Source organism: Parus major, chromosome 6 (assembly GCF_001522545.3).
Source record: "Parus major isolate Abel chromosome 6, Parus_major1.1, whole genome shotgun sequence".
Classification (NCBI taxonomy): Eukaryota; Metazoa; Chordata; class Aves; order Passeriformes; family Paridae; genus Parus; species Parus major.
In genome coordinates, this window is record NC_031775.1 from 14,210,558 (window position 1) to 14,238,553 (window position 27,996).

General features: G+C 42.1%; 1 long non-coding RNA gene across 1 annotated transcript in view; it reads left to right on the top strand.

Annotated features, from left to right (window-relative positions):
- Positions 1-19,012: 19,012 nt before the first annotated feature.
- Positions 19,013-27,996, top strand: part of LOC117244682 — a 13,013-nt gene continuing 4,029 nt past the window's right edge. The window contains exon 1 of the long non-coding RNA XR_004498194.1: positions 19,013-19,084. This is a non-coding gene — a long non-coding RNA (uncharacterized LOC117244682). The remainder of the gene's footprint in view (positions 19,085-27,996) is intronic.

Consider the following 27,996-nt stretch of genomic DNA (forward strand, 5'->3'; position numbering starts at 1 on the left):
AACAGTAGAAAATACACTACATGACTTGGTAGATTGTTCCAGAGGCTGATCCTTCTAGCTATCTTTCATGTAGCCTGAAACACACTAGCATTAAAAATGTCATGTGATTAAAAGAGAGGCTAACACAGAAGAAGAAAACACTTCAATGGAATTTTAGACCAAGCCACAACTTTGTAAAATCTTGAGGCTGAATTTCAGAAGAATAATTTTTCCCTTACCTGATTAGAGTTCTGAAATGGGATGGACACCAGAGATTTCACCTAAAACTTCTCTAAGCAGTTATGTGCTTCCCTGTGCTATAGCTGTTCCTAGAAATGCTGCTTTTGTGGCTGAGCTGTTCAGCTGGCTACATTTGTCCTGTCTGACACCAACTTAAAAGCCAAAAATCCCCACACTATTCTAGAGGGGTCAGTTAGTCAGGTATGGAGTGTCCTAGTGCCCACAGGCAGCGCTGTTCTGTTGAAAAACATGGCAGTAGCAGATTTTTTGCATATCAGTTTAGCTTCTCTATTTTTCAGTCCTTTCCTGATGAAGTATCAACTGTGGGTCTGAGCCAACACCCTAGGAGATTTCTGTGCTGAAAATGCTATACACTGAGGCACACTGATACTTTTAAAACAAAATGCCAAAACTGTGAAGTTGTGATGAGAATAGATAATAAATGATTAAAGGGCTGCATTACTTCTCAGGAGGGCACAGAATTGCCGGCAGCATTGGCAGAAATGGGAATTCCATCCATGGTAATAAAGCATCTGTATCTCTTTGTACCAATGAGTTGAGTGGCAAGTATCTCTCAGAGCCATGGCAGTGTAATAAAGCTAATATATCAACCTAAGAGAGATGCTAAGCTCTTTGAAAATAATTGTGTAGTTGGCAAGCAATAACTGTTACTCTTTATATTGCAGAGAAATAAAATTGTTTGGTTTTTTTTTCCCCTCACTCTCCCTGCTGTGGTGCATTTAAGAAATTAAATGCAGAAATCTACTCCTAATGCACTACTAGGTTGGAAAACTAATGACTGCAAATGGGAACAAATTCCAGAAGTGAAGGTTTCTCCTACTGCTTTTCTGTGGTTAGATTGCTCATCTTTTGTATTTCCAACAAATATTACTAGACAACAGCTCACATATAAGGAAGTTCTTGATAATACCAGTTTTTTAGCAAAGCTCCATGTTTGTGGTTATTTGGGCTGTATTTTTCTCCAAAGGAATTAAAAAGTGATTTTCTAGGCAAATCTGCTGCAGCTTGTTAGAGGCCTTTTTCTGAGCTTGTAGCCAGATCATTGCTTTACGTGTGTCTTTGCTACATATCTTTCATAGGTGTGTGTGCACAAGGTTTTTAAGGCCCTGTAGAAAAAGGAGAAAAAAAAATATAGAAGCTTTAAGAACTGAGTAAGCATGTAATAGGCTCTTGGCATCAATCTTAGGCAGGCAGAGAGGGAAGACAAACCTGGGTGTTTATTGTCTTTTCAGACCAGCTTTTCACATTTTGCATACTTCAGAGACGTTCACTGACAAGCTTAGGGCAAAACTCTGGCTCTCACATCCCAGAACCAGGATCTTCTACTGCCGTCCTACCCAGGCGACCAAAGGCTGCTGCTTTTCACCTGCTCTTGACTTGTGTAGGTCTCCTTGCAATGACTGCTAGCACCTGTGATGATCCCTAGAGCTGGCACAGTCCTGCTCGGGCTGTCTTTGAACTGTCGGTGGTGCCAGGAAGAGAAACATAATAAATATCTGAGTACTTGAAAATCTCTCACCTCCTCAAAAACTGGGCTGTCGGAGACCCGGTGGTGGCCACCTGCCGGCTTTAACACTAGAGGGAGGCATCGCCTAAAAGAAATCACAAATGCTTCCAAAATAGCACAATTTAAAACTATTTATATGTCTTGGAAGGGAACTAAACACTGATTTCTTCTTAAAGCCTGTTTTTATTGGAATATATTATGGGAGGCCTCATTTGCTGCTGAGAACGCTGTTGGCCGGAGTGAAATCCAACCCTCCTGATGAGGTAGACAGATTCATCCTGCGCTGCTCTGCTTTGTCTTAGCTGGGCTCTCCTGGGACAACACTTTGCTTCAGGCCTGGAGGTAGTACAGCCTCTATAAATAGCCCATTGCTGAATTGTTGTGTGATCAGATTTTGAAGGATGTGCCAATGGATAAAGAATTGTGTTGTTTTATTTCAGACTGACACACTCAAACCGATTTTGCTGTCTGGCCTCAGTTTGTACTCGGGGCAGAGGTCAGGAAGATGAAATGTCAGTTCTTCACTCTGTATTCATTTCTCCCTAATTTCAAGCCTATAAGCAAAGTAATAGGGATTGACTTAATGGTGGTGGCTATTTAGGAATGGTTGCTGTCCCTGAAGAGGTTTTCCCTCTCCCTCTTTACTCCATTAGCTCGTCCTGTTGCAGCATGGATCCTGTGCCATTAAAATGGGAGGTAGTGCACAGCTCCCTGGTTCATGGTAGACTTCAATGCCTTTAAACTGCGTCTTTCTACGTTGCACAAAAAGAACATAGAAGAATGGGAATAATTATTTGTGGGGTCCACAGCAGTTGGCAGTAACTCAGAGTTGTATAAAGCATATATTGTAATTAGCAGAGAGCCGAGAAGGAAAGTAGGGTAAAAGAAAGAGCCCAGGAGCTCTGGGTATCCTTCCCAAATCTTTCAGTGAGTCCTGTTCAGTGGAGATGCTTATTTATTCTCCTGGAATTTTATCTGCCTTGACTCAGTTGGTGAGCACAGCTGTACCTAACAGGCAAAGGTGGAGAAAGTGGTCTGGGGTAGTCTTTTCCAGTCAGGCAGGAGGGAATGAAAGACTGCTGAAGGAGCTAGAGAGGCAGAACTGAGATGTGCAGGTGGGGACAGAAACAAATGTGAGAAGGAGATGTGTAGATGGGGATCAGAGAGGAAACAACAGATATGGAGTGTGAGGGAAGGCCTGTTTTGAAATCTGGGGACCAAAATTAATTGCTGCGTAGATATATGGGTGGCTGCTTTGAGTGAACTTAAATCTTTGCATTTTGAGGTGTAGCACACATGCTGATGAATTCAGGTGCTCAAAGATCACTGAGATGGAGGTTTTGAGAGACAGGTCTATTGTCAGAAGGTGCAAGTTACAGACAAGTCAAATTTAAAATAATAATAAAACATGTAAATTTCAGTCATAAAGACTCTTTCAGAGTTACTTAAGATGTTCCATGAATTTCTCCTTTAACAAGTTCCAGGCAGTGCCTCTTGTCCTTTTGGCAACACTTAAAGTGTCCTGAGTCTCTGCTGGAGTGGGACTTGGTACTCTTTCTATTGCATTGTGCTGCTCCATCTCAGCCCTAGACTGCTTCTAATAAAAGAACTTCCAGAGTGTCTGTCTGCAGTTTCATCCTTCAGATACCTCATCTGTGTTTCTCACCAAAGGCCTTGAGATATGGTTTGTTAAACAGCTAAAAGAAAATTGCATTGTGAAAGCTGCTGATGTAGTTCCTTTTGCCTTTCAGAACATAATCCAGCAGATTTGTAGTTATTATAGCAGATCCCTGTTTAGAGCACGGAAGATTTCTCAAGGTGCTGTTTAAAACTTCCTGGTTTGTGCTGCAAATTGTTAATCAGTCCATGACAGCATAAATAAAATTAGAGGGTTTAATTAAAACTAATGAATGAGTGAATGGAGAATACACAGCATGTTTCACTTGTAGTGCACTGGTGCTGTGAATAATTAAAATGTCACAGAGTAGGAGATGTCTTAGTAAAATTGTTAGAGCTGCAAAAATAGAGGCCTCCGGACTTTGGTAGTTTGGGAAGGTTTTGCTCTTTAAATTGTTGAAATACATTTATAAAAGTTAGGGGAAAATAAAAAGACATATACGACTCTGATTTTTATTAGGATGGAGTCAAAGTTGGAAGCTTGGTGCCAAACAAATCCTACTGCATTTTGGATAAGTTTGCATGTCTCTGAAGATCTAACTATGTTCATACCATATTAATCCTACAACCATATCACCCAGGGGATTAGTTTCCTCTTTTGGCTCATCTGTGACTCTATTCTTGCAAAGTAAACTTATTATTATAGGCTATTATATTGTTGTTACTTATTAATGTTCCATCTACTCAAATCACAAACATTCTTTTGATTTAAACCCAAACCTGAACCACAGGCTGAACTGGATTTGCCTCTGGCTCAGATTTGGTTTATATGACGTGGTCAGACTCCGGGCCAAGAAAATAATTTTAAATGGACTGTTTTAAATAGATCCAGGGGGCATGAGGTGAGAATTAGAATGATGAGATGAAGAAGCTGATCAGACTGTTGTAAAGCTTGGGATTACATACTAGACCCTGAGTATAAATTCTCAGAATAATCAGAAGACATCTTTCATCTTTCTGCTTTACAGTGCCTTGCTGTTGCCTGTGGTACGATGTGCTTTACCACCCCTCTGTGACTTATTCTGAGGTTGGTGTTCTCCTTCGCATCTCTGGACTTTTCCCCCAATCTATTCTGCTGACCCTATGACATCTTTTGAGGCAAGGAGCCTGTTGGAACATGAAATAGGATCTGGATAAATGTTCTGGCTGCTGACATCGCTGATGAAACCGTAATGCCCCTGCAGCCTGGTTTCTGTGTCAGAATGACCCAATGTGAGCATCAGTGAGGGACCTTTCTCAGTGTAGGGGTTTAACTGTGTGTGTTGGGAGGTTTAAAAGGCACCATATACATCCATCAAATGCCTCTAGAGGCTGTCATCTAATGGTAAGCAGTACTGGATGCAAGTTAGACTGGGACGAAAAGATGAAAATCATCCATGAGGTGTCTATAGTGTTCTATAATCCTAAGTCTGTATCATAAAATTTCTTATGACGGCTGAATAAATATAGAGAATTTCCATCAATTAAGACTGGTTGGTCAAGATGATAAGAACAGTGCAAGCTTCCAAGTGGCATTATGTTATCTTCCATGTCCAGATTCGGGATACAAAGCCTCCCTACTTACAATATACACAATGTATTCCCTCTCAGTGCTTGGCTGCCTGTTTAGCAGATCAGACCAGATTATGACAATGGTCCTCCTGAGCCTTAAACATTTATAAAGGAAGAAATATACTTTGCCAGGAACTCAGATGATTTTATAATGTCATATGAAGTATCATTTAAAAGTATGCATGACTCTAACCTGTTCACCATTGACTTAATGCTTTGGCATTAAGAGTCATATGGAAAAAGGAATCTCAAAAATCAGAAGAAAATATTTTGAAGAATATGATGTGTTTTTTACTTAAATTTTTCTTTTCACATATATCTTTTTGGGCTGTTTTGGTCCAAAATTCAAATATTTTGGAAGCAAAATATTGAGTGCTAACTAAGAAAGAACTTAATTCTCCCTGCATATCTCTTTGAATTTGTTTGAGTTGAGAGAAATTATACTAAAAAAAATGTGGGCCTTCCAATTATGCTCTAAATCCCAAATATCTGTTCATTGTCAAAACAGACTAGAATTTATTTTATGGCTCAGACTATAGCATCAAGAGTCTTGGTTACTTGGTTTAAAAAAATAAAAATTAATAACCAACAATTTGAGTTAATTAGTTATGCTCAATTCCTCTCATAAATTATACTGATTTATGTGAGTTCTTCAACTTTAATGATTACATTTATAACTCATTACAAAATAACAATAATCACAAGTGTAATTCAGAAAATATCTTCCCACTGGTTACTTTAAGATTCTCTTTCAATTAGAGTGTTTGGTACTCTTTTTCAGTCAACCAGGGCTTGGATCCTGCTCCTGGTGACATCACTATAAATCTGGGGTGAGGTTTTTATGAAGTTAATGGCATTACTCCAGATTTACATAGATCTTTCCAAAAGCAAAATAGAGTCCATCGACTAAAGTATTCCCTTATCTTCAAAGGGAATTGGTTTCATCTGTAATAAAGTATCTCAGGGCAGCCTAGGCTAAGCCTCGTTATTTGGCTTCACTGAGCTGCTTTGTGTGAATGAACTTTTTTAGATTTGAGCCTAAAAGGTTGAAATCCATAAGCAACCTTCCCTAAACTACACTAGAGCAGATCCAGGCTCTGCAGAGCCTCTGCTAAGATGCTTTGCATTATGACAGTAAGAAGTTAAAGTTGCAAAAGTTTGCTGGGCTTTTATAAGAACACATGTAAAAACTTGTATTTCGTAAATTCCAGAAGCTGACAAATATGATCAGAATGTAGCTAGAAACAGGCAGTCACCAGGTGTTTGGGACCCTGTCCCTGCTGGTCTGTTCTTGCAGGGGATAGTTCTAATTAGCTATATTCTCTTGCTGTGTATATCAAACAATTTTTTTTCCCAAGCATGGATCAATCAGTTACCTTATTGGTTTATTTTCTAAGTTAGTTTTCAAGTGTTCAAGAGGCAGAACTTCAGATCAAGATTCCTCAATGAAAAGTCCTGTTTTTAACTTAGGTTTGTTGAGTTTAATGCTTGCTAAAGTGCAGAGTATACAGTGTATACTTTTAGAATGTAAGAGCTCTGGCTTGTATTTTGCCACGTGGTTGGGCAGAAGCACCTTTGTTTAGGTATCTACGAAAGTTAGATGCTTTTCTTCAGGACACAGTGGGAACTGTGAACCAATAAGTCCTGCATTAGTATATATGTCCTTGCTCACTCTATTCATGATGTTGGCACACTTCTTCCCCATTCCTATATCTTGCTGCAAGAATAAGACAAAGTAGATCAAAAATTGGTTCACAGAGCACAAGATTTTTTCTCGTGGAAACTTTGTATCCTTTCCATGTATGGGAATGTTGGCATGGTGCAGCTTTTCCCTCACAGTCAGGTAGGATGTATGATACTCCTGGGAATGTCTGTCTACCTGTGTATCAGTATCAGTGTAGGGAACATGGTCCTCCCAGAGCTGCTGGGTGAGGGGAGATGGCTGCAGCATGCAATGCACCATCAGGCTGGAGAAAAGACACCCGGGGCAGGCTGCTGACACAATACAACCTTGTCAGTGTTCAGTGTGCTTTCCAGATGAGCAGGCTGAGCTAGTAGATCAAGGAACTCATAGCTCCTGCATCAGAAGGAAGCTTACAAGAATTTTTTCAACACATACGTGAACAACCATGGAATGAACAGGAGAGAATTCCTTTGATTGTGTGGGATTCACCTATCAGTGTTAGGGAAAGCTTTGTGTTCTCTGAATGTTTTGGATAATGATGTGTTCTTTTACAATCCTTCTCTCTGTAAAGTTGCTAGGGACAACATTCATTTATAACTGGAAGTATTACGACAATGTCAAACCTCAAAATTTAGATTAAATATCAAAGTACTTAATGACAGCTAAATTTATTACAGTTAAGTCAGCCTAAAGAAACATTAGAAGGCCTGTAGCATGGGTTACATACAACCTGAGAGAATAACATGTGAGGAGTAATCTTACATTCTTGTATATAAAAGATAAAGGTAAATAATAATAAGGAAAGTAAAGTAAAATACTGGAGCAGAGGTCAAGAGGAGTTCAGGTATCTCCATCCTTAGTATGTAATTGGAATTGCCCGTGTTGCACCTTGTGTATTGCTGCTCACAGTATTTATCTGATTTTAGACTGTTTATGCCAGCAGGCCGTGGAGTCATGCAGCTGTGAATCAACTCCAATAACTAGAGTAGGATCAATACCTAATTCTATAAAGAAATCTTCTTAAAAACGGCAGGAGACCAAAGCTGGGATTAATAGTGTCCACCTCCAATTGCTCGTCAGAGAGTTGTCAGTATCCCTGATACAATTTACACTGCCTCAAAAACACAAACCTCAGCAAGTACAGAAAGTGAAAGCAGTTTTGGAATGATTTGTGCTAGAGTGATTCCCTCCACAATAGGCCTAGGCTAACCCAAACTGATGCTTTTTATACAAATGATTATAAATAGAAGCCAAAACTTTGTCAGACCAATAGTGCAAACTTAACATATTGGCCCCTTGGTGTCATTTGAAGAAAATTAATGCAGGGGGCCAAAGAGACAGAGTCTGCAATATGTAATGCTCCAGAGACATAGCTGAGATTTTGTTCCTAGTGTAGCAGAAATAAATGCTCTTGGCAAGTCATAGGGGAGGAATAAGACATGTGCATAAGTAAGATTAATCAGTAAAGCCAGCATCTATCTCATGAGTCATATCTGACATCAAAAAGGCCAAGGTTGTTGCAAGTTAAATTTGTGCTACTACAGGAAAGGAAAATAACAAAGAATCTCTTGTGCAAATTGTGCTGTAGATTTGGATAACTGGGAAGCACTAGAGAGAATGGAGGTGGGGGAAGGAGTGGGGGCTTCTCTTTCCTCTTTCAGTAGAAAACTAAGTGTGAAATCGTGGCCAAGTAAAATCACTGACAGTGCTGCAGTGGCTTTTAGCAGGGTCAGGTCCTGCACATGGTTTGTACATACCAGGTTACAATGGAAGGACAGAATTTCTCAGTCTTTTCTTAGGTAAACTCTCAGAGAACTAAGAAGAAATGACAACAGGCCAAAGAGCCTCTCTCTGCTGAAAATGCTAGATCTGTTAAATCAGAGGCATGAGAATTTTTCCTCCATGAAGGTCAAATAGGCTTTTGTGAGCCATTATTGTGTGGCAGAATAATGAGGGGCTGGGGAGAAAGAAGCAGAGTGTGCATGAGTGTGCAGTTGTGGCCCCCAGGCTGCAGGTTCCCAGCTCAGCATAGAAGAGATGACAGTCGATGGAAGGACTTTGCTTCCTCCTGGAGAATCACATTTCAAGCTTCTGCCCGGATCATGCAGCTCAGTGGTGCTCCCACATGGGCCCAAGCCTTCAAGGCACAATCTGGCTCTATTAGTTTTGTGGCAGTGGTTGTCTAGGCAGATTCCCCCAGGACTGGAATGAGAGACCTCCTGTGCTGAAAACACTTGGGTCTGTCCAGATTGCTAAAGTGGGCTCTGCAATTCAGGTTTGTAATGGCTTGTATCCTTGGGGAAATGACTGCAGGGATTGGATGTGGATGAACAAAGGCTGGCCAGCAAGTTGTAACTGGCCACACGGGTGTTAAGTGTTGAGAATGCTGAGCACAGGGGCAGGAGGGTGGGTGGATAAGGGTCCCCATTTCATTTGTATGATATGTAAAGCACTGTGGAAGAACATTTGTTGCTGCAGTATCAAAAACAAGCTGTTAAGATGTTGTTTTGTCTTGCTCTCTGTAATTATCGTGGTGATCTGCTCCTCTCTGGCAGAGGGAACTGTAACTCTTCTAACATTTTCCCTTTGTGTTCCAATACATTTTTCACTTGCCAGTTTCCCCAGAACAGGAAGACAAAGTGGTACCCTAATACAGTTTAGAGATCAATGACTGCACAGGCGAAATAGGACTCAGTGGAATAAAATCAGAAGGGGAAAGAATACCTTGCTTGCACCACAAACTCATCAAGTGAAGCATTTCAAAAGGATTTTGGATATTGATGCTGGTAAAGATGAAGCCATCACCCACATGGTCCTACAAGATGGGGAAGAGCTGGAAGGTGCAGCAGGGCTGGCAGATGAACCAGTGGTAATGCCAGCAGGCTGAGCAGCCCCAGCCATCTGGCTGGCCCGAGCCTGGGGGCTTGCCCATGTTTTGGCTGTGGCAGAGTGCCAGGCTCAATCCCCACGTGTCATTTACAAGGCACCAATGCCCAGTTTATTTGGATACAAGGGGGTGCTTTGTGAGCACTGCACCCAAACTGCATGCAGATAGAGAGCTTTATAAAAGCAGCAAGCCTTAAGGCGAGCTCTTGTGTGTGTGAAAGCTGTTGGTGTAGGAATGTGCTATCTGTCTGCTGCTCACTCATTCATATTAAGTATTTTAAACAGAAAACGCAGACAAGAGGGACTGGCTGCCTAATGCATTGCTACATAAAAGATGTAAAGATGGAGTTAAAGGTGAGGTTGAAAAAGATTAAAATCATGCTGTGATTGGCTATGCAGTTCCAGGAACTTCTGAATACACATTATATTGGCAAGCAACCTGTCATGTTAATAACATGCAGTTAAAGCTTTTCTGTCTTCTAGAAATGAGGATGAAAACATGATAAATATGGTAGGTCCGGATTGAAAAATCACCCTCACCCAGCCCTGCCCTGCCAAGTTGTGAGAAGAAAATCCCACTCATATAGTTAACACATGGATTTGTGCAGTGAAGAGACCTGCTAGATACCCTGAAGTTTATTTCTTAGTCTCTGTAGAGACACTCTGTGCTCCTTGGAGGGAACAAATGGATGAGTGCTGATAAACTTTCTGGCTCCTGTAGTCCCTGCATAGTTCAAGTGCCTTGGGACAGGGTACTTGCCCTCGGTTAGAAAGTTTGGTGACTTTTGCCTCCCCGTTTTCTGGTCTAGCTTTGTGTTGTCTCATAGCAGAGACATCCTCTGCTCTGCAGCTGTCATAACACTTGCAAACCACCCACTCTTCACAGGGGCAATTACATGTAACCCAACCCCTTGCAGTGTGTGCAAGCTGATCTCTCCCACTGCCCTAACTCAGGCTCCAGAATCCCTTTGTTTTGCAGCGCTGTCACCTCTATAGCAATCGCAGCGGACCAGCTTCATTATTTTCCAATTTGTGCTCCAGGCTCTGAGACCTCAGACCTGCTGGCCTTCTCCCAGTGGAATTCCACTTAGGCAGCTCAGACAGGGTGCTTTTTGCTGGACATTCCCTTGCCTGTCTCTTTTGGAGTAACTTGCAGGCTGATTTATCTTTCTCCTAATTGTGTTAGGTTATTTGCAGCCATAACTTTTGCTTCTGATTTAATTGCCTTCTCTCTACCCCATAGCAGAAATTTGCCATAGAGTTTACCTATTTGTGCTGGTTTATTTTAAAACTTTCTGCAATTTACCATGGCTTGCCTTTCAATTTCTGCCCTGTCACATCTCCTACTGTGTTCTGTGCCAGTTTGAATAGGGATCATAGGGAAGAGCCCTTACAAAAGGGGACCCCTCTCTCTCCTGTGAAATCCAGTTAGTGTTGTGTGGTTCCCTGTGCTTTTAAATCAGGAAATTTGCTAAGGTGGGCAGGCCTTTGGGGCTGCAGTTGTTGCCTCTGTCAGATTTACTTTCTCATCCAGTGTTTGATTTGAGCTGAGATGCTGCTTGGAATCTGTATTTTGCTTTCTCTGCAGTTTGACATTTGTACCCACTCCAAAATTAGCTCCCCTCCTGAAAAAAAAGTTAAATAGAAGTCCAAACACAACTACTAGCAGATTTCTTTCTAGGAAATATATATACTAAATATTTATGACTGACTAGAATAGCTTTTCTGTTTCTCTGGAAACTTCCATTTTAGCTCAAACCAAAAAACAGTCTGTATTAGTTATTTAAATCCTTGATATCAGAGATAGTTAATTAACAATTATGCCTGATAAGTTTTATTTTTCCAACTTTGTACAGCTTCTGCAAAAAGTCTTTGGAAAACTACTGGAGCTGGAAATGCTCCAGAGGCCACATGTGGTAGAAGCAGTCCTCCTGTGACTGAGAGGAGGAGCTGCCCAGGCAGTTCAGAGCCTTTCTCGTGTCCAGTCAGGACCTGAATCACTGGCTTTGCTCTGGGGAACTGATCTTGGTTACCTGCAGCAGTGTCTTTGCTGTGGGGCTGTGTGCCTATCCTACATTTGTACCACAGCCAGGTCTCTCTGACTTTGCTGAAGGTGGACACTGAGCAAGACCTTTCAACCTATTTGACCTCTACCGAGCCTTTCCAGGAGAGTGCCAGTGCCACAGAGTTTGGTGGTGACCTGGGTCAGCCTCCCTGGGCAAAAGGACAGCGTTAATTTAACTTTTCTGTTAGTGGTGTTCCTAATAAACACAACTGGCAATTAGGCAAAAGGTAGTGAAAAGGTATTTAAGATTTATTTCCTGTTTCTGTGGCCAAAAATGTTAGCCAGCTCTAATGAAAGCGTTCCCCAGGGCGATGTGTTTTGCAGTTAAAAGTAGGATTCATAGGCCAGTCCTTGAAATCTAAACTTGGGCATCTAAATAGAGATAGCCTAAAGATAAGACCAGCTTGGAGTAGGAATCCTCAGAAACATAATTCTGTAGACAAAAATACTTTCTGGATAAACCAATCATCTATGGGGCTGCTGACAGAGTGTCACAGAACACAGATGTAAGCTAACCCTCTCCTGTCCCTTCTGTAGCGGCAGGCAGGACAATGCTGTTGTTTGCATAGAGAGAAAGAGGCTGAAGGGTTGATGAATTTACCCTGTGCCATGCACAGACAACCACCAGGTGCCAGTTTAACACTGGTTTCACCAGTGTGGGATGCTGCTTATTTGTGGGATGCACCTTCGGATGGGGGGTCAGTGGCTGTCTAAAGCCAGAATCAGAAAACACTGGTACCTTGGTTGTACCATGAAATCACCAGACCAAGAGGTCATTGGTGGGGAGGAAAATGGCATTGAAATAAACAACTGGGGCTGTTGTACTGTCCTCCTGTCAGCAGTCAGCCCTTGGGTCACATCCATTCGAGCCAAAATTTCTGTTGTACACGTGAAAGAGCTGTCCCCGGACTGGTCTCGGTGTGTGCGATGGTTGGAGTGTCCCTTTCCCTGCAGGGCTGTGTGTGCTGGGCACATCCTGCAGCGCAGAGCCAGGATCTGCCTTCAGTTTGAGTCTAAAAAGAGAAAAGTTGGCAATCCAGCAATTCTTCTGGCCAATAGATGGTGCTCTCCAGCTGATTTTCTGTCTTGATGTGGAGTTTGGCAACAGTTTCAAGCAAGTCCTTTCTTATTGTTAACTCCAGTAATTCTTTTCTGGTCTGGGTTGAACTTCCCAATTATGAAACTCAGAGCAGGCTTTTGGAAACTCTTCAGAATAGGCCTGATTGACTAGGCAGATTTTTTTCCATTTGCAATTAAGACTTTATATAAACTTAAACAATGGTGGAACAACAAAACGCATCGTGCTGCATGTACAGTGTGCTGCTGGCAGCCTGACAGCTTCTGAATCCTAAATTATACAGTGGTGACCCAGTGCCAAATAGGAACAGAACATGTTCATAAACATGCTATCATCTAGGAACACAGCATGCTTTTAAGCTACCTCAAGCCTTGAATAATCACATTGTGACAAACTACTGCAAGCAGGTGGTGGGTAGATCAGTGCAGGATTGCTCCTTCCTGGCACTTGGGACCCTTGGATTGGAGACAGAGTTTTATGGCTGATTTAAGCTACCTGGCAGCTGTGCTGTGGGTGAACAAGGCGCTGCTGTGCACCTCTCTGCTGCTGAGTGGGTGTTTGCAGTTGTTACGCAACTGCTTCTCAGTTCTACCTTATTTGGTTATGTATTCTTTGACAGCATTTTGTTTAACACACTTCTGTTGAGAACTATGTGTCTCTTGCTCTTGATCCTGGTTGTGTCATCCCATCTTGTTACTTCTGCCAACTCTGCTGTTTGTTGTGTCCATCTGTGACCTGATTCAGTTTGCTAAGGTCGGTGAAAATTATCAGTGGAGAGTGTCAGCAGGACCCTCTCACTCTTTCAGTAACAATGAGCCCAGGAACCAGTTTAGTTTGCTGAGGGGACTGTTGTCAGAACCTTCAGGAATGATGTTCACACTGAGGTTGGCAGCAGAATTCCACCTGACATGGATGCCATAGGAGCAGTCCCTGGATTCCAGTTTTGCATGTGGCTGTGTGACGCAGCCTAAGGTTAGGTTTTGTGCCTCCTTGATGTAAGGAATAACCACTAAGTGCTTCAAACAGCCAACTGATGTCTGTGTATGTCACCCTTAGGAAAGGAATATTTTAAAGGACTCACAGCTGCTTATGGGAGGGCAGTATATCACAAGGGGAAGATGCATTGCTTCAAAGACAATGCTCTGCAAATGCTACATCTTAGATTAACTTCCCAGCCGTCTCTTGATTTACTTATAATCAAGGGCATGTGAGCAGCAACTTCCTTCCTTTGCTCTTCCTTGTCAGAAGGACCTGTTTAATGCAAACCTAGGAAGTATGACAGGACATTTCTTTATATTCTATTCTGGTGGTTTATGTGGACAGCACTCACTTGAATCACTCTGTTGGAGGTGTGGAGCATATCCTCCTGTGTTAGCTCAAGAGAAAGTATCCAATGTGTTCAATCTGGCAGGAGTTTCGTATTAACTTCCCTTCCCCCAAAAGTGTTATCACAACCATCTAATGCATTTTTATGGATATAAAATCTTCCCCTGATTACTGAACTGAAGGGAACATGACAGCAATCTGTTCCGGTTAATAACCAGAAGGCTTAACTTGAAATGAGTTGGAATGAAAGCAAGATTAAACCAGATGCAGAGAGAACAGTTGCAAATTATTGAAGAAGTGCTTGAGGTTTCTTGTGCTGATTTTTCTTAAAAACTAATGTATGTTGAGAGTGCTCTTCAAATCCATGGTGCTTTTTTCTTCCACTGTGAGAGCACAGTTATGCACTGCTGAGAACAGGGAAAACCTTGCTTTGAACAGCATGTGTGGGAGCACATGGAGATGGTTGGATTGCACCATTATGTTTCTGGAATGGGCTTTTCAGTGGCTGTTATACGCCAGACAAACACACACTACTGCTTCTCCTCCCCTCCTTAGCAGTCAGTAAGGAAATAGTCAATAAGGATTAGTCAACCTTGGGTTTTGCAAGACTGTTTCTGGTTCTTGTAGCCTGTGTTAAATTATGAACTCAGTTGAAGCACATAGATTTATACCTTAGTTTCCATATGTTTACAAATGTAATAGATCACAAGGAAGTCCAGTTGTTTTTCTTGTTTGTTTTATTTTTTCTCCAGGATGTTGTCTACTTGTTTTCATGTCCAGAATGTTTGCATCCTCCTGATTACTTGGTGATGTCCTAGAAGTAATTTGAATGATTCAAGGGCCAAGAATATGAGGTGAAGAGGGAAAACTTTCTACACTGTCAAGTCTTGCTTGTGTTATGGTTTCCATGTTAGGGAGCATCAGTAACATATCCTGGAAGAATCTAAAGCACGGATCCTTGCTAATAGCAAAGCCTGCTCTTGGTGCAATTGCACGTCAGAGTTTCCATTAACTGCAGCTGTGCATTGGTCTGAGGCACGAGGCTGGTCACTACCTAGAATCAAGAGAATCTGGGGAGGCTCAGATCATCTGTTCAGAGGCAGATGTTGACAGCAGTGTGTAGGTCCAGAAGCCAGAGGGTGTTGACAGCTGACTTGGGGCTGCATCTAACAGCAGAATTTTTCTAAAGTATTGGATCGATGCCAGAAAGGGAACCCCAGCTCTGGTTGTCTTAGCAGCACACGAGAGCAGTGCTTAGCTCTGTGTATGTTTGCTGTTACCTTACAGGCTCGCTGGTGCTGCTGCTCTGTGTCAGAAAGTTTAATACATCCCAGAGCACCCCATCAGTGTCTGGGTACTGGAGGCTGTGTGTCCACTTTGCAATGTTTATTTCTGTGGAGCTGAGTGGGTGGTAGCCATAAGAAAGAGGCTCCACTGAAATCAGGGTGGTTTTATGTTTTTCTGACATACTTCTTTCTCCTGTCTAATACAACAGTTTAAAAGCTCCTCTCACTGGAATATGGTTTGGGAGGCATGGGGGCATATCCATCTTCTTATGAGCCTTGGTCTTGACAGAAATTCAAATGATGGCTGACACAGACTGGCCAAGAAGGCTACAGAACTCTGCATTCCAGAAAGCTGTGTATAAGCAATAGCAGCAGATAATTTAGAACCAGCAATTTTATTTTCTGCCACTGCATCTCCATCGAGAGTAATGTAGCTACTTGTCTTGCCAGCCAAACCACAATTTGTCCTGGTGGGATCTAGCATTCCTGGTGGGATAGAGAATTCCTGGTCTCCATGGACTATGCTAGATCAGATCCTATCTCAACTCACACGGTTTTATCACTATCAACAGGTTCAGACATTTTGTTTAATCATCTTTTTTTTTTGTTTTGCTAGTCAGGTGGGAATGGCCAGGATTATTTGGCTGCTATGGATCTTCCATTTGTCAATTATTAGATGAATTATAGATATTAGTAGGACTGCAAAAACAATAGTTAAGGAGAGCTTTCTTCCAGCTCATTAAACCATTTAGCACTGCATGTCTCTCCAGTTCACATCATATATATAACAATCTGACTATCTCTATTTGTCAAGAACTAAACTTTTACTGAAACACAAACTAACCATGGCTTATTCACCATTAGCAGTACAGGCTATTGCATTTCTTTAACAGGAGGAACATAAATCTAGGTGGAAGAGCTTTAGGAGTGCTGTGGGAAAAGAGCTTTTACAATAAGGCCACTTTCAACTGTACATTTGAAGTGGTAGCTCAAGAAATAGGTATCAAATAAAAGGAATTCACTGTCCCTCAGATCCTGGGGAGTCCCAGCTGCTCCAGGCAAGACCATGAGTAGAAGTGTGATCCTTGTAGTGGCTGTTTCTGCTGCTCCCTATGCAGCATGGTGTGGAGGCAAAGACAGGGAGGGTGGGAAGTGAAGGAGACATGGCATTTATCTGTGGGCATTCCACATGGTGGGGGAGACGTTTTCTGCAGTGTCTGTGTGATGGGTATTGAAAAATGCATGCTGTGAAAGCAGTTTTCAGAAAGCTTCATGGATTACAGATTCTGCAGTGGTCCTGAAGATTTGTTTCCTGAAATTACATTTTCCCCACTTTGTCCATCCACTCTTTGGGAAAGAAACCAAAAGATTTCTAATATTGCTAAGAAGCTGCCCACGCACACAGGAAATTAAATTTGTTAGTGGGATTTGCCTGTTGTGATAAGAATGGCCTCATTTGAAGAGGTGTGGTAATTCTGTGCATCTCATTTGATGAAACAGTTATTCCCTTTTCCTTTGGTCTGCCTCAGCTGGGGCACTCTGAGCATCTGAACCACCGAGCACATTCACTTGGCAGCTTTTGCTGCAGCTGTACTTCAAAGGTGTTTGGAAATCATTTTGCATGAGAGATTGTATTTAAGGTAGAGTTAAGAGCAGAAATAAAATGTGAGGGACCTGCAGTTGAGAGCAGACTGAGATGAGAGCAGTGTCCAGGGAAAGGTCTGTAATATTGACATCTGTGACACAAGCAGAGACAATCAAGTGTCCTGAACTGTTGAGGGAGTCTGTGCTCCCCTTCAGTACAGTGGCTCAGATTAGTGCTCGGCACAGAAACCACCAGAGAAGTATAAAGAAATAATCAGTCATATATCCTAGCTGTCCTTTAGGGAGGGCATTTAAATAGGGAAGGTGCAGCTCAGAGTGCCTCTATTTGAAGGCAATTAAGAGACAGCTGGGAGGTTAGTGTGGTCTGTTGGAGAAAAGGGGAGTATGAGGAACCAAGTAGATGCAGGGAATATTTTGAAGTGTAATGCTTCTTCTTGATTCCCTCCATGATTCTGTCCTCTTCTGCAGGGTCAGTTCTACTGGCGTTGTTTTCCAACAGAAAATCTAAAGTTCAAGAAAATGAAATTTTCCAGCAGTAGGATGTTGAATAGATACCACGGTGGCTTGGCTGCCTTTGCAACTTGACCCAAAAACCAGAGTCAGAGTTTACTGTATCACTGTAAATTTTTTGGCTCAAGCTCAGCTTTTCTCTTTCTTTTCTAAAAGGGGAACAGGTCATTGCTCAGAAGGCAGCGACTAAGTCACCAGCCTTGTCTTTTTACATTCAGTCCAGCATCCATGGAAACATTGCCTGACCTAGCTCCATGGCGGCTGAAAAAATACAGAGGCTTTTTTAAATACAGAATGTGATGTCTCGTGTTTCAAACTGCAATTTTTCTGGTACAACAGAAATACTCTGTGGGGACAAGTAAGCTGTGTAATTTTTAAGTAAGATTAATCAATGTCCTTTGCTCCTACTCACTGAGCCATTCCTCACCTTCAGAAACACCATGCAGTTGCAATCTGCTCCTTGATTCATCCTATGGCTGGTTCATGACAAGTCTCCAAACCTGCAGTGTATCATTAGCTCTGGCAGCGTGTGGGTAAACATCCTCTGACAAAATAAAGTGTGGGGCTGAAGGAAATGCCCCATGTTTTTTTTTCTGGGGAACCAGAGAGATGTTTAATCTTCCATTTCCTACATGGAGAGGTGGTCAGCTGTGACCCAATGTTACTGTCATCTGGAGGATTTGAGACTGTTTGCTAAGTCTGCTGTCTGAACTGGAAGTGAAAGGAATACTATGCAAACTGTGTCTTCTTTGGCTTTAGCAAGAGCAGAATTAGGACAGCTGAACTGGAGATCCTAGGCCAGAGGATGCCAGATGGGAATGTAGCTCTTCTCTGCCTTCATGGTATCTACAGTCTGACCTCTGGGAGAGCACCTTGGCTGATATGTATGAGGTGTCTGTGGATTAAAATCTGTATCAGAAATTCCAGGCAGGCCTGGCTGAAGTGTTACCAGTGCTGGTAATAGGGTGGCTTCTATTTCAACCACTTAGAGAGGTGTTCTCTGTGATTTTACTTCACAATGTGATGTTGCCATGGCTGAGCTGTGCATGATATCCAGAAAGAAGGTACAGTTTTGAGTGAATTTTGATAGCCTATATACTTTATATATAGAGAGATATAGAGATAGATAGATACATAGTATATAGTTCTGAGTATAGTTTTGATGCTTTAGACCTGGGTTTATGAGATCAGTAGTTGTTTCTATTGCCACATGTTTGCAGCTGCCTGGCATGGAGTAACCAGTCAAGACTTACTAGAGGTTGCAGAGGTGAGAAGCTGTTGGGAGGGCTCTGAGCTGCCCTGGGTGGTGGTGTGAGAGCCAGGCATGCATGTGCTCACGCACACAAGCTGGCCAGCATGTGGCAGAGGTTCCCAAAGGGCTGCACAAAAAATAACTTGAAAAAGGAAATGGTGTTGTTGAGAGTATTTTCAGAATGCAAAATAGACTCTGATCCAAGAGAAGGTATTGCTTTGGAAGAAAGCCAGATAGCAAATATAGCCATGACCTGCAATGACCATAGCTTCCCTCTTCTGATCCTGCCTGCCCTCTGGCCTTCTCAGGGAGTGCAGTACTGATTAAAGAGAAGGCCAGCAGGTTCTCTTCTTATTTATCCCTATGGTCAACAGATCAGACAATCAGGATACTGGGACTGAGCAGTGTCTTCACTTGGTGAGTAAAAAGCCTGGCAAAAAAATCCCACCCTCCACTTACAAGCTTCCTCTTGTAGGAAGGGAGGAGGAATGTTGTGGAAAAATGTGCTCACTGAAGAAGAGCAAAACATGTAAGATCTGTCACTTCTTCATATACAGATTCAATGTACTCATTCAAGGATATGGTTATTTTAATAAGAAATAACCATTTTTATTAAATGGTGGCAAAAAAGTTATCTTTAAGATTCACAAAAAAAGGGAAGTGTTATGGGATTCATTCAGGATTTTTTTCCTAGGAGTAAACCCGTCTGTAAATATTTTGTAAGCAACTTCATTATGCTCATGCTTCTGGAATCAAAGCAATGATGTGTCCTTGTAAACAGACCGATGCACCATTCTTTGTGGTCAATGGGATTCTCCCTCTTGATTGAACAAGGCTTAGACAATATCTTAGCTCTTTTAACTAAGAGTGGAGGGGAAAAAGGCAAGATAAGAAACACTTCATTGGAAACAATCAACTTGGTGGAAGACTACAATGCTGTAGTTGCACATCTCAGCCCCTTGAATTGCTTGAAGAGACTCCATCTGAAGTCATAAACAGTGTTCTTTCTGAAGCAGCAGTATTCCAGGTATGATGGTGCATGTTCTGTCTGTCTGAGCCACTCCTCTACTGCTCTTCTGAAGGGTGGCCTTCACTAGAGAACATCCAACTTTCATAACAGTTAATATTCCTTGGCCTTCAGCTGTGCCCAGTAGTGGGTGCTCCATCTTCCAAGGCTTTTAGAGCTGACTCTTCAGTGCTTCATCACTGGAACAGGTGGGGGGTGACTTTTCTGAAAACCTGGACTTAGGCTTGCATATTTCAGTGTTGACTGGCCTTTGCACCTACAGACATATCTCAGGAGCAGGACAGGGCTGTCCCTAATGGTCAGAGCAGGACTTGTAGTTAGGAAGGGTGGTGGAAGTACTTCTAGTGAGTATATGAAACAGTTGTTTTGATAAGACACCTTTAAAAAAGAATCTCAACATGAGCAGATTTTTCTTGAGGACAGCACAGGTGGGACAGGCAAAGTGTTTTGTTATCTGTGTTCTGGGAGTTAATGACTTCAGAGCCCTGACAAACAGCACACAACCAATTTTATTTGAAGTAATTAGCCACCAATGCAGCAGTGTGTTCAAAATTATGTATTCCTCTCACTGAGCTCAAAGAGCTGCCCTTGTTTCACATCTGTGTCTGATTATGCCTCTTGAACTCTAAGGCAGCTGTCTTACAGGTTCATTTTCTGTAGGAACTCAGGAAATTACTCAGGAAAGCCACTGACACTACCTACCACTTACTGCCAGATCTCTTTCACTCCTCATGTGCAGAAGCCAGTTACCGGGAACTGCTGGCACGCAGCGTGGTCCATGGCAGCCTAGCAATTAGAGTGGAATTTGTAAAGAATGATTGCAAGAGGCTCTAAATGTTACCAATTGATGTGTATTCTTCTGGCTTATGGAGGAGTCCCCGAAGACTCTGCCCTTCCCTCCCACCGACAAATAATAAGGGATTCTACAAATCACCTTGAGATCACAATGGCATTGATTAGGTGTAAGGGAGATAATATATGGAGGAGGATGTAAAGTGATACTTACTTGCAGATCATTAGTATAGTGAGGGACTTGATTGTTGTAATATTGACTCAAAATGTTGGCACTGTTTTTTCTGCATGAAGCAGCCCTTGAAATACTGCAAAAAAATGACTGCTTCTCTTTTTATTCCATTTTAATATAGAAAAAGATAAGTGACTTGGAACAACTGAAACCTGAAACTCATTAGTTGTCTGGTTATTTTCCTGATAAAAATGAATTGTAAAGTGATTTCTTAAGTGCTTTGAAAACAAATATACATTGATTTCTTCCAAAGGGCATGTAGCCCACCAGAGTCGACTTGAATGAGAATTTAAGGCTTCTTATGGTGTTGGTTAACTCATCCCTTTAATTCTCAATGTAATGCTTTGGGCTATGATTTCATCTGATTTCAATGCTAAGCAAGAGTTAATCATGCCAAAACTTGTATAGGAAGCAGACAAGAACAGGTGTTTCATGAAATGGTGTTGGTTTATTGAGATACCTTATTCATTAAATCAATGTCCCAGCAAAGTTCTGCAGTCACTGTGCTACTGAAGTTGCCTGGTGGCAGTTTAAACACCAAAGTCCTGTTCTTTTGGTAAAAGAAAACAATTTTTTTAAAGCATAACATTGTTTTTTTGTACATCCATGCCAGATAAGCTTTGGTAACCTTTCTCATGTGTTTTCTTCTTGATTTTGGCACTCTGTAGCTATGACTGCTCTGTGATTCAGAAGAGAAACAGCACTCTGGCAGCGTAACCCTCCAGGCTGAGAAGGTGTCTGGAGACATGTCATTTCTTCCTGCAATGTTTAGCTGCAGTTTGTATGTGTGTCAGGATAGGATCTGCTTTTCTGGCTCGTTCTACGTCTTTAACTTTCATTCCCTTTTGGCACATTGCAGTGCATATCTGTGTGTTAAAATTGCTGCAGTCTTGGGCTGGAAAAAGGTGAGTTAGGGCTGTTCCCTCAGGGGCAACAGAGAAAGCTGATGTTTGCGTGGCTGGCTTTGAAGATTGTCCTTAGCATGACCAGAACTGGAGAGAAAAGTCAGGGGATGGGGCAATGACACACACACACACACACATACACACCTCTGCAGTGGAGGAGGTGAGAGTTTCAGGCTATGAAAATCAGGCAAGAAAAGAAAGAGGTATGTCCTTGGAAGTGGCTGATGTCTTGCCTGATCAGAGGCTGTGTGGACCAGAAGAAGGCAAGCCCAAGTGCCCAAAGAAGAGGTCCAGAAGAAAACAGTGTTGTTAGTTGACCTGTGTGTAGAAGTAATAATGGCTCTACTGTTTGGGTTGAAAGTGTGTGTTTAAATCCTTCTCTTGCTTCTTTAATGGTGCAGGGGCTCTAGCAGAACAGCTCCTCCTGCCCTACCTGTATGGAGCCCTGTGTACCACACCTTGGCTGTGTGTATGGTTATGGTCACTTCCTACAGAGACAGGGGACTCCTGCCTCCCTGTCTGATGTGCTGAGTCCTACTGGGGTCAAGCAAAGGGAGAAACATAACAAAAAAGATTTTGTGGATCCAGTAACAGTCATCTGGCTTTTGAAGCTTTCCAAGATTTCCTGGAAGCTAGAGAGCTGTAATCAACTAAGTCTGAGCACTGGACAAATGCACTGCAGTGTTTGGGTTGGTTTCTTTTTTCTCCCTCTCTTTTAATTTAAAAATTATTTGTTGGAGGAACAGACTAAATTAAATCAAATTGCCAAAAGACCACAGGGGAGCTCTACAAGGTCTTTCTTAAACTGCATACATAAACTTTAGCTCCCATTGGCTGGGCAGCTTTGGAGTCTTTAATCTTTGTTGCTGTTTATTTTTCATAGCTGTCACTCTCTGTAATTCTAATTATTGGTTTTGTTAGTGGAGTCATGAAGTTCCCTGCTGGCTCAGAGGCTGATGCATGGGAACCTTAAATTGACTGACTGAGTCGTGACAAGTGCATATCACTCCAGTCTCCACAAACTCCTCTGCAGGACTTGAAACAGCCTTAACAATCATTTGGCCAGCTGAAAAGGAGACAGTACCAAAATTAATAAAATGTGTTTCAGTAAAGTAATTTCCTTTGCCTTTCCCTACTACTTCCCTACTTTATTTCACCTTTTGTCCCCTCAGAAGTTAATTTTAAAATTAAAGAATGCATGCTACATGATACAGCTTTGGGTTTTTAAGTGAGCCTAGAGCCGAAATCAGAGAGGCAGTGGGAATTCAGCTTGACCTCGGCACTTGCAAAGCATGGAGCAAGGACAGACACTGTACAGTCACCCAGGTGAGCTGAAGAGGTAGTGTGACATCACAGGTGGCCAAAGGTTGCTGGGTGAACCTGGATCTGCTAACTCAGTAATATGTAATCTGCCCTTCCTCTGCCAGCTGTGCCCCTTGCAGTGAGCACCAAGACTGTCCAGAGGGTGCTGCTTTTCTGGTATTTTTTTAAGCTTCATGCAACTGAAAATATTTCAGATTCCTTTCAGAGTTCCCTTCAAGGAAACAATCTTATCTAAAACAGTCCTAAACATTTCCTTGCAGACTTGCAAGGGGAGGTTGAAGACTAAGTGTGGCTCAAGGGGAGCATGAGTTACATGGCATCCTCTTGGGATGGCATCCTTTATTGCTGACCAAATACCCAGCAGAAAGGAGGACGATAGGATGGTGTTGACTTCACGTGTGAGGGTTCAGCAAAACTGCATTGGATGATGGTGACAAAGGGTAAGGGGGTCAGCAGCTCAGAGGATCACTGGATCACAGTTTCACAGTGACCTTGGCATTGATCCCAGCACTCAGTGTGCACATGCTGTTGACTTAGGAGCCCAGCCTTTGCTTTCAGCTGTGGTAGGGGCTGGTACATGCCTGCATGTTGACTTTTGTAAATGCTAACATGTCCCATAGTCTTACAGTCTACTGCCTGTGTTGATGGTGTGCTGCCAAATTTAGGATGCTCCTACCAGTCCAGGAATTAGTACTAGTGTGACAGGCATTTAATTATCACATGGAACTGCTATGACTGTAAGCAGGCAGAGCCAGAGATGTAAATCTGAATCTGTAAACCTCATCCAAGGGCAGTTCTTGACCTCATCTATCAGTGTGACACATCAAATGCTTTTAAATACTCCATGTACTGGTATGTCTGGATGCAAATGAATTCTTGCCTGTCTGTACTTCACCTCTTGGCCACAGCAAGGAGTTATTTGCAAGGCTCAGTCCATCATACTGAAATTACCTGGTTGTCCTGGCTGTGTCTGCAGGTACAGCTATTCACCCCCACGTGAGTAACTTTAGCCTGCTGTTTTTGCACTTCACTGCAAGCTTAGCCATTGGCTCCAACAAACTATCACCCATTCCTTGTGCAGGACAGTTGAGCAAAGAGGACTTTACAACAGCTAATGTCTGCATCCAGCTCACAGACAAACAAGATCCCACATTTACTCCTGCTCTAGTGGCTGTATGAAGTAGGCTTCTTAGTTATTTTTCTACACTACCAAAACATTTAGGGATTCTCAAGGACTCTGAGGGTTAACCAACAGAATTCTGATTATCTGCTAAGAACTTTTACCTGAGATTAGTTATTTTGCTTATGAGTTGAACATGAACAGCCCTAGGCAAGCTGTGATGAAGAGCAGGCTGGACAAACAACTAATGCTGCTGATATTGACCCAAAGCTCCCTTTATCTTTGCAAACCCCTTTAAAAGGAAGCAATCAAAATAAATCACTGTGAGATCCGGAAGGCTGCTTGTTTGTTTTTTCACATGCTGCTCAGCTTGGGAGGTGAAAATACCCTTCAGTTTGATTTCCTCTTTCTCAGACGTTGGTCAGGTCTTGATGGCTTTGCATTTTCCTTGCTGGAAGGGTAATGTTGAAATACACCTCTAAGAGATCATGAAAATATTCTCGTTGAATAAAGCTTGGGACACTTTTAAAAGATTTTTTTAGGGGTGTGGTTTGTTGTTTATTTTTTTTTGTTTTGTTTGTGTTTCTTTTTATTTGTTTATTTATCTATTTATTTATTTATTAAATTTTGCCAGGTCACACTTTAAGCTTTGAGCTTTAAGATTTATTTTTTTTTCAATATCTGGGCTATTTGTACATGTGATTATTGCTCATCACCTCTGGTCATGCACAGATTGTCTAGCAGGTAATTTTCCAGTCTGAAATCTACCAAGTGGACTTTGGAAAGCTTTTGCAGCATGGTGATGTTTTCTGGACAGTGGTGTATAAATGCCATTTCCAAGTGTGACTGCTGTTATTATTTCCAGATGTTCCAGCCCTTTAGTTGCCTAAATATAGCTGTTGGTGAGGAGTTTTGGACTTTCAGGGCAGAAGGTCAGCCTGAAAGAGACTCAGAGTTGTAAAGTAAGCAATTTCTGGATTTTCAGCCTTATCAGCTCTCACTTTGAGTGTGATGAGAAAGCCTTTAAGCTGCTTTTGTCAAGCTTGGGAGATAAAATTGGCATTTCTGGGGTCTATCTCATAGGAAAAAATGCTAAGGTGTGTGTCAGTTAGGGTCACAAGTTCCATTGGTGTAAATTTGTCCCATTGTATTGGCATGGTAGAGCTAATGTGATTTCTTCTGTATACTCCTGGCAGCATCAGTAGAGGAATTTTAACTTTAAATGGGAAATGTCAGAAATACAGTTACCTCCTCATCTCTCCATGAAGGGAAGGAGCAAGTGAAGAGATAATGCCTTCTTTGGAGCCAGATCATTGACATCTTTCATTTGAAGAAACAAGCCTAGGTTGATGTGGGGTCAGCAGCATCTGAAACTAAAGTTTTCAGTGAGTCTGAGGGAAAGCTACACCCAGTCTGATGAGCTGCGGCTCGATCTTGTGTCACACTTCAATATTTAAGTACTGGAGACTTTGTTTAATGGCAAATATTGTCCTTTTCCCATCATGACTGTCATGTAGCCATCTGTGTTAGCTAGGCTTGCACCTTTTATGTGTCATAAAAAACATGCATATTGTAGTTTGATATGCTGGAGTATAATAAAAAGGCATGTGTAGTGAACAGAACTGTAGGAAAAGTGGTTTGTGATCTTGTCATTAAAGAAGGCAGTGGAAAAGCCCCAGTCATGGCCAAAGACTTCATTTTGACTCCTACATTAGAAAAGCACTGACTTTGTCCTTCTTATGTACATTATTTAATCTGTAACTATGTTTTCATTTTACCGTTTCATGTCTCATCTGCTTTTCAAGATTCTTTTTTCTTTTTCATTTAGTAGTCATTCTCTATGTTTTGTAGAACTGTAACTGGACACTTCCTACCTGACCCTACCTCTTCCTCTTGCATCTCCCTGTGAAACAAGGCAACTTTTCACCTATAAACCAAGAAGAGTTAACCAGGAGCATCTGGCAGAATCAAATACTTTTTAGTCAAAAGGTTATGACAAATTCTCTGTTTTCTACAGAAAGTACACATTTTTCATATGCTCTAAAAATCTCACTTAAGGACCTGACTTCTGTCCAGAAAAAGAATTCTGACAATTTTTTTCAACCCACCCTAATTTTTCTTCATCAGGAATTTTCAACCAGTCATAATTTTTCTTCATAAGGATTTTATTTTCTCCTCCACCATTTCTCTTTCTACAGCCTCTTGAGCAAAATAAGATCCCTATAAACATTTGAGCACTAGATGAACTTTCCAACCTATGGTATTTGAGCGGCTTAAAAATAAGGTGAAATAAGTTTGCTGGTGCCCTATTTTTGACAACTCTGGCCTAGACGCTTCCTTTATAGGTCAGTAAAAGCCTTGTTATATGTTTGTAGAGTCAGCAGAAAAAGCTGGCTTTCCTCATAGCCTGAACCAGTGCAATTGTGAAGCTTTCTGAAGTCACTGAGATAAAGACCAGGCCCTGAGAGAGAGCACAAAAAAATACACTTACACTCACAGCTCTGGCCCCTGGATACATCAAAATATTTTTAACAAAGTGGTGGAGGGAAAAAATAGAATCCTGCACCTCCATCTGGACCACACCAGGAAGCTCAGCATTGCTCTTGGCTGTAAATGCTGCTGCCAGGGATGAGTTCTGGTGTGTCCCCAGCACAGCAGAACATGCAACACCCACGTCTGAAGCCCAGCCAGTGAGGCCACTGAGAAATGTGCCAGGCTGGGGAATGAGGAAAGGCTCTGCAGCTCTTGCTCTACAACAGAGGGCAAGGTTCCTCCACTCCTTCTCTACCCGTGAGCAGCCGAAAGGGGAATATTGTGAATATTTTTAGGTCAGTAGCTTTCTTCTAGCTGGTATCTAAGAACCACAGGTTTGATCACGGTGTGGGATATGCCTGTAATCCTTGCAGGGTATTGTGTAGCTTTCAGCCTGTCTCTCTTTATCTTGCTTGAACAGCTTAATCTGGTTTCACCACGTTTCTTTTTCCAGCCTGGGCTTTTTCTTGCTTGCAAGGTATTGTTGCTCAGGGAGGGTTGGTAGGAGAATAAAACCCAAGCTGGAGAAATGTGTATTTGAAATAGACTTACTCCCCAGGAGAAAATCAGTCCCTAGTCAGTAAAAACAATTTCAAGGGCACACAAGATGAAAAGTATTTCTCTGTGAGAATATTTCTGGTAATTTAATTACTAGTAACTACCATCCAGCACTGCCAGCGGAAATGGCTGTAGTTTTCAGCTGACTTGCTGTAAAGACTGAATGGGGCATGATGGTAAATTTAATATATTCTGCCTTAGTGATTAGAATCTGTGTTCAACTTTGCAGCCTTTAATGGGAGCTCTGTGGCTGTGTGTGCTCTAGTAGCACTGGTTTCCATGACAGTTTCTGTGTCAACTATTTTTCACACATGCTTTATGACTTATTGTACAGCACGTGTTGTTTAGTTTCACAGCCCGTGCTAAAGTTTTCAGGAAACCTGTGACTCTTTAACATTGCAAGAAGCAATTGCCAGCCGTGAGGAGTGAGAGAACAATGAGCAATCCGTATAGGAAAGGTGGGGAAGGCACGCTGGTATGTTAAAAATTTGGATTTGTCACACCAGAGTACAGCTGGCAGGAGTGACAGGCTCAGGAGCCCGTGTGAGGCCTTGGACTGGAAGGAGCTGCTTGTTAGCAATGGTTTGCTGCTGCTTTGCAAAGTCTCCAGCATGAGATTTTGAATTTCTGTCACATTCTCTGCACCCCTTGTCTAGCACCGCCTGAGGCTGTCTCTTGTGCATGCCTTCTTTGTTCCCATGCCCTGTGTGTCCTCTAGGAAAAGCTTCTCACTCGTGCCAGAAAGACATTTCTAAGATTGCCAAGGAGGAACTGTGCCAGCCGGCTGCTTCTATGCACTTGTGTGAGCCTTGATGGGTGAGCCTTGATGGGTGAGTCTTG